This window comes from Marmota marmota, unplaced genomic scaffold (genome assembly GCF_001458135.2).
Source record: "Marmota marmota marmota unplaced genomic scaffold, marMar, whole genome shotgun sequence".
NCBI classification, from domain to species: domain Eukaryota; kingdom Metazoa; phylum Chordata; class Mammalia; order Rodentia; family Sciuridae; genus Marmota; species Marmota marmota.
Window position 1 is genome coordinate 17,545,838 of NW_025999960.1, and position 6,000 is coordinate 17,551,837.

Sequence of the window (6,000 nt, forward strand, 5' to 3'; positions counted from 1 at the left end):
AACATGATGGTCTCTAGTTCCATTCGTTTTCCTGCAAATGCCATAATTTCATTTTTCTTTATGGCTGGATAAAACTCCATTGTGTATACATGCCATATATTTTTTTTATCCATTCATCTACTGATGGATACCTAGGCTGGTTCTATAGTTTGGCTATTGTGAATTGTGCTGCTGTAAACACGGGTATGCAGGTATCACTGTAGTAAGATGCCTCTAATTCTTCAGGGTAAATACTGAGAAGTGGTATAGCTGGGTAATACAGTGGTTGCATGACTAGAGTTTTGAGGAACCTTCATACTGATTTCCATAGAGGTTGTACTAATTTACAGTTCCACCAACAGTGTGGAAGTGCTCCTTTTTCTCCACATCCTCTCCAGCATTTATTATTGTTTGTAGTCTTTTTTTTTTTTAATGGTGCTGGGAAAACCCATGCAAAGCAAGCACTTTACCAACTGAGTGGTATTCCCAGCCCCTTGTTTGTATTCTTGATGACTGCCATTCTGACTGGTGTGAGATGAAATCTCAGTATAGTTTTGATATTCATTTCCCTAATTGCTAATGATGTTGAACATTTTTCATGTATTTGTTGGCCATTTATATTTCTTCTTTTGAGAAGTGTCTGATTAATTCATTTGTCCACCTTTTTTTTTTAAAGAGAGAGAGAGAGAGAGGGAATTTTAATATTTACTTTTTAGTTTTTCGGCAGACATAACATCTTTGTATGTGGTGCTGAGGATCGAACCCGGGCCGCACGCATGCCAGGCGAGCGCGCTACCACTTGAGCCACATCCCCAGCCCTCATTTGTCCACTTTATTAATTGGGTTATTTGATTTTTTTGGTGTTTTTTGAGCTCTTTGTATATTCTAGATATTAATCCTATGTCAAAAGAGTGGCTAGAAAAGATTTTCTCCCATTCTGTGGGTTCTCTCTTCACATTCCTAATTGTTTTCTTGGCTGAGAAGTTTTTTAATTTGAGGCTGTCCCATTTATTAACTCTTGGCATTATTTCCTGAGCTTTAGGTGTCAGTGAAAAAGTCCTGCTCGTTCCTAAAAGCTGGAGTGTTGACCTTACGTTTTCTTCTAGGAGTTGCGTAGTTTCTGATCTAATTCCTAGGTCTTTGATCCATTTTGAATTGATTGTTGTGCAGGGTGAGAGATAAAGGTTTAGTTTCATTCTTCTACATATTGATAACCAGTTGTCCCAGCACCATTTGTTAAAAAGGCTGTCTCTTCTCCATTGTATGTTTTTGGCTCCTTTGTCAAAGATCAGATGAATGTAGATGTGTGGCTTTGTCTCTGTGTCTTCTATTCTGTACCATTGGTCTATGGTTTTTAGGCCAGTACCGTGCAGTTTTTGTTTCTGTAGCGCTGTAGAATGATTTGAAGTCAGGTACTGAGATGCCTCTAGCATTGCTCTTTTGACTTATATTGCTTTGGGTATTCTTGGTCTTCCAAATCAATCTTAAGACTGTTTTTTCTAGTTCCATGAAGAATGTCATATTTTAAGGGGAATCCCATTGAATCTGTATATTGCCTTTGGTAGGATGACCATTTTAACAATATTAATTCCAGGCAGCACTATTTCTAAAAAGTCCTTAAGCGATTACATTGTGAAGCCAATGTTTAGAACTACTGTTCTAAACTTGTGGTCAAACTTGTGATCCTCCTGTCTCAGCCTCATGAGCCACTGGGATTACAGGCATGAGCCACTGTGCTTGGCTAGGAAAAATTTTAATAAATTTAACCATGTCAAAATTGAAGTTTTCTAGGGCTGAATAAATGACAAGTGTTACCAAAGATGTAGATGAACTTATGCACTGCTAGGGGCACACTGCAAAACCGAGCATCCTGACAGTATGTGGTCAATAAGCATGTACGGGCCCTAAGACCCAGCAGTCTCAGAGATGTTCTTGCCTGGTTCCACAACTACCTATGTACAAGGATAAGTACTGAAGCATTATTTGTAGTGGTAGGAAGTTGGAGGCAACCTAGGTGTCCTTCACTGGAAGAAGGAATAAATAAAATGTGGTGGATTCAAACCATGGAATTCTATGCAGCAGAAGAAGAGAAAAGAAAGGATGAAGTAAGACGGCCCCACATCTTTTATCAAGAGAAAAAAGATTTTCTTTTTTTGGGGGGGTAACAGGGATTGAACTCAGGGGTGCTTAACCACTGGGCAACACCCCCAGCTCTTTTCTGTATATTATTTAGAAATAGAATCTCACTGAGTTGCTCAGGGCCCTGCTAAGTCACTGAAGCTGGCTTTGAACTTGCAATTCTCCTGCTTCAGCCTCCCAAGGCATTGGGATTATAGGTGTGTGCATCATGCCTGGCCTAAGGTGCAAAGATTTTCTCAGGAACCCCACTATTACAGTTTGGATCTGGAATCCAACTGTAGGCTCACATATTGAAGGCTTGGTCCTTAGATGGGGATGTTATTGGGAATTGGTGAAAACTATAAGAGGTAAGACCTAGCTGAAGATAGCGGGCCTTGTGGGCGTACTTTTCAAAACCATATTTTGTCCTGTACACATTAGTAGTCTCTCTTGCTCTGCCCCTGCCCCCTGCTTCCCAGCAGCTGAGGTGATCGGTTTTGCCCCACCATGGCCCCCCACTGTTATGCCCGGCCTCACCACAGGCCCAGAAACAATGGAGCCAACTGACAATGGACTGAAATCTCTGAAGCCATGAGCCAAAATAAATCATTTTTTTTCCTATAAGTTGATTTCCTCAGATATTTTGTCATGGTAGTAGAAAGCTGCTAGCATTTCACTGGTCAAAATTGTATTACATGTTCACACCTAACTAAAAGGTGACTAGAAAGAAGGGGAATTGGGAGATGTCTGACCTCATCTACTAGATACCATCTGACTTCTGCGTAGAGGCCGGTAGTGTGCATTCACCACATTTTACTAAGATGGCTTGAGGGGTAGAAGCTTTTTTTTTTTTCCCCCTCCCTCAAGCCTCTTCCTCTGGGATTATTTTTTATTTTACTTTTTTTCTACTTAATGCTTTTTATTAGTTCATTAGAGTTATACATAACATTAGGATTCATTTTGACATAATTACAAAAGCATGGAATATAATTTGCTGCAATTGTGTCCCGATGACTTCCCCTTTCCATTCCCTCCTCCACCCCCTGTTCCCTTGCCTCTACTCTACTGATCTTTCTTCTATTTATTTAGAGGGTTTTTTTTTTTTCCCATTAGTGCATCATGGATATATGTAAAGGTAAAATTCACTGTGGTATACTCACGTATGTACATAGGAAAGGTTTTTTTTGTTTGTTTGTTTTGGTACCAGAGATTGAACTCAGGGGTCCTTGACTACTGAGCCACATCCCAATCCCATTTTTGTAATTTATCTAGAGACAGGGTCTCACTGAGTTGCTTAGCACCTCACTTTTGCTGAGGCTGGCTTTGAACTCAAGATCCTCCTCTCTCAGCCTCCCGAGCCACTGGGATTACAGGCGTGTGCCACTGCCTGGCCATAGGAAAGTTTGATCAGATGTGTTCCACCATTCCTGCCTTTTGCCATCTCCCCCCCATTATCCCCTTCCTCTGGTCCACTGAGCTCTCTTCTATTTTCATGGCACCCCGTCACATCTTGAGGTGTATCAGCTATCTTGTGATTAAAAGGAAAAGTAAGAGCAAGCCATGACATCTAGTTGCTTAACACTAACAGCTTAATATCCCTGAACGTTTTTATCTTGCGTGAAAAATAAGCCCCTATTTTTCCTTCTTTCTTTCTTTTTTTCCCCTGGGCCTGAGGATTCAATTACTTACTTACTTACTTAATTAATTAATTAATGGTGTTAGGAAACTGGGGGTTGAACATACAAGGTTTTACCACTGAGCTACACCCCCAGCCCTTTTATTTCGAGACAGTCTCCCTTGCTTAGGGCCTCACTAAGTTGCTGAGGCTGACCTTGAACCTGTGATCCTCCTGCTTCAACCTCTGGAGCAGTGAGTAGCTGGGATCACAGGCATGAACCACCACACTCAGCTAAAACCCTGTTGCTTAAGCCATGCATGTCAGAGTTCACTTGCAGACAAAAGAAATGAATCTGGCTAAGTTTAAGCAGAAAGGATTGGGAAAGCAAGCTCTGTGTAGGGAGCAACTTCTGGCTTTGAGAGTCACATGAGCCTGTGATGAGAAAACAACAATCCCTACTACAGGAAGCTGATGAATCAGGAAGCTACTCACCAGAGCCCGCCTGCTGCTGTCATGATTTGTGACAGCAAAGCGGATGTCCCAAGCTATGTTGCTCTGTTCCAAATTTATGTCTTGCACAAGAGCAGAACCTAAACCACAGATTCCTTGTTCAAGAGAACCTGGGAAGTGCTGTTTTAGCTTTCTAGCTCCTGTAGTTTCGAAGAAACCCTAAAAGCAGCTTTGGATTGATGTTAAGCAATCAGCCCACTACAGACAGCTTTTGGTTCCTCACAACCAAACACACTCCTAACTGCTACGCTACACAGCAAGCAACAAGGATAGGTTTTTAGTTTGTTTATTTGTTTTTTGCATTACTGGAATTGAGCCTAGGCACCTACTCTACCACTGAGCTGCATCCTCAGGCCTTTTACATTTTATTTTGAGATAGGGTCTCACCAGGTTGCTGAGGCTAACCTTGAACTTGCAATCCTCCTGCTTCTGCCTCCCAATTAACTGGGATTATAGGCATGGGTTAGAACAGATCTTAAAACAAGGTACTGAGTGAGACAAACAAAAAGAGCTCTGTAGTACCATTCTTAATGTTAGTTAAAAACAGATACACAAATCCAAACTAACTTTTTCAAAACAAATGTATATTTTCTTGTTTTTTGGTAATGCAAATTGAACCGAGGAGCACTTTACCATCCAGCCATATCCCCGGCTCTTTTTAATTTTTGAGACAGGGTCTCACTAAATTGCTTAGGTTGACTTTGAACTTTCGATCCTCCTGCTTCAGCCTCCTGGCTGGTGGGAATTACAGATATGACACTACTATACTCAACTTTGTGTTTTTTTTAATTTTGAGACAGGATCCTGCTAAATTGTGGAGTCTAGCTTGAACTTGTGATCCTCCTTCTTCAGCCTCCCAAGTCACTGGGATTACATGCTTTTGCCACACACCCTGCTGAAATGTACATTTTTAAGGATATATAAGTGCCAATTGGTAAGGGGAGGAGGAAAAATTGGAACCAGGACCAAGGATGAAAGGGAAACAAAGAAAAACAAAAAAAGAAAGCAGTGAAAGTGATACAAACAGGGGGATATAATTGGCTCAATTTTCTACATCAGATGTCTAATTCGTTAAATTTAATATTAATTTAAATAATTTAACAACAACCTATTATTGCATTAATAATTTAACTTAAAATTTCACATTTAATTTACCACATCAAAACTAATCCATTAAATTTAACACATCATAAATTCTATACTTCTTTATTTCTTTTTGTGGTACCGAGGATTGAACCCAGGGATCCTTAACCACTGAGCCACATCCTCAGCCTTTTTTTATATTTTATTTAGAGACAGGGTCTCACTAAATTAGAGCCTTACTAAATTGCTGAGGCTGGCTTTGAACTCTTGATCCTCCTGCCTCAGCCTCCTGAGCCACTGGGATTACAGGCTTGCACTACTGCCCCTGGCAAGTTCTATATTTTGCGTGTGAGGGTCGGGGGGCAGGTACTGGGGATTGAACATAGGGCACTGTAATACTGTTACATCCCCAGCCCTTTTTATTTTTGAATCAGGGTCTCACTGATCACTGAGGCTGGCCTCTAATTCACAATTCTGCCTCAGCCTCCAGAGTGGCTGGGATTACAGGAGTGCTCCATGGTACCTGGCTATAATCTATACTTAACTGGACAATTCTTTATTCCTTGATTTCCCCAAAACCTAAAAGAAAGAAAGAAAGAAAGAAAGAAAGAAAGAAAGAAAGAAAGAAAGAAAGAAAGAAAGAAAGGAAGGAAGGAAGGAAGGAAGGAAGGAAGGAAGGAAGGAAGGAAGGA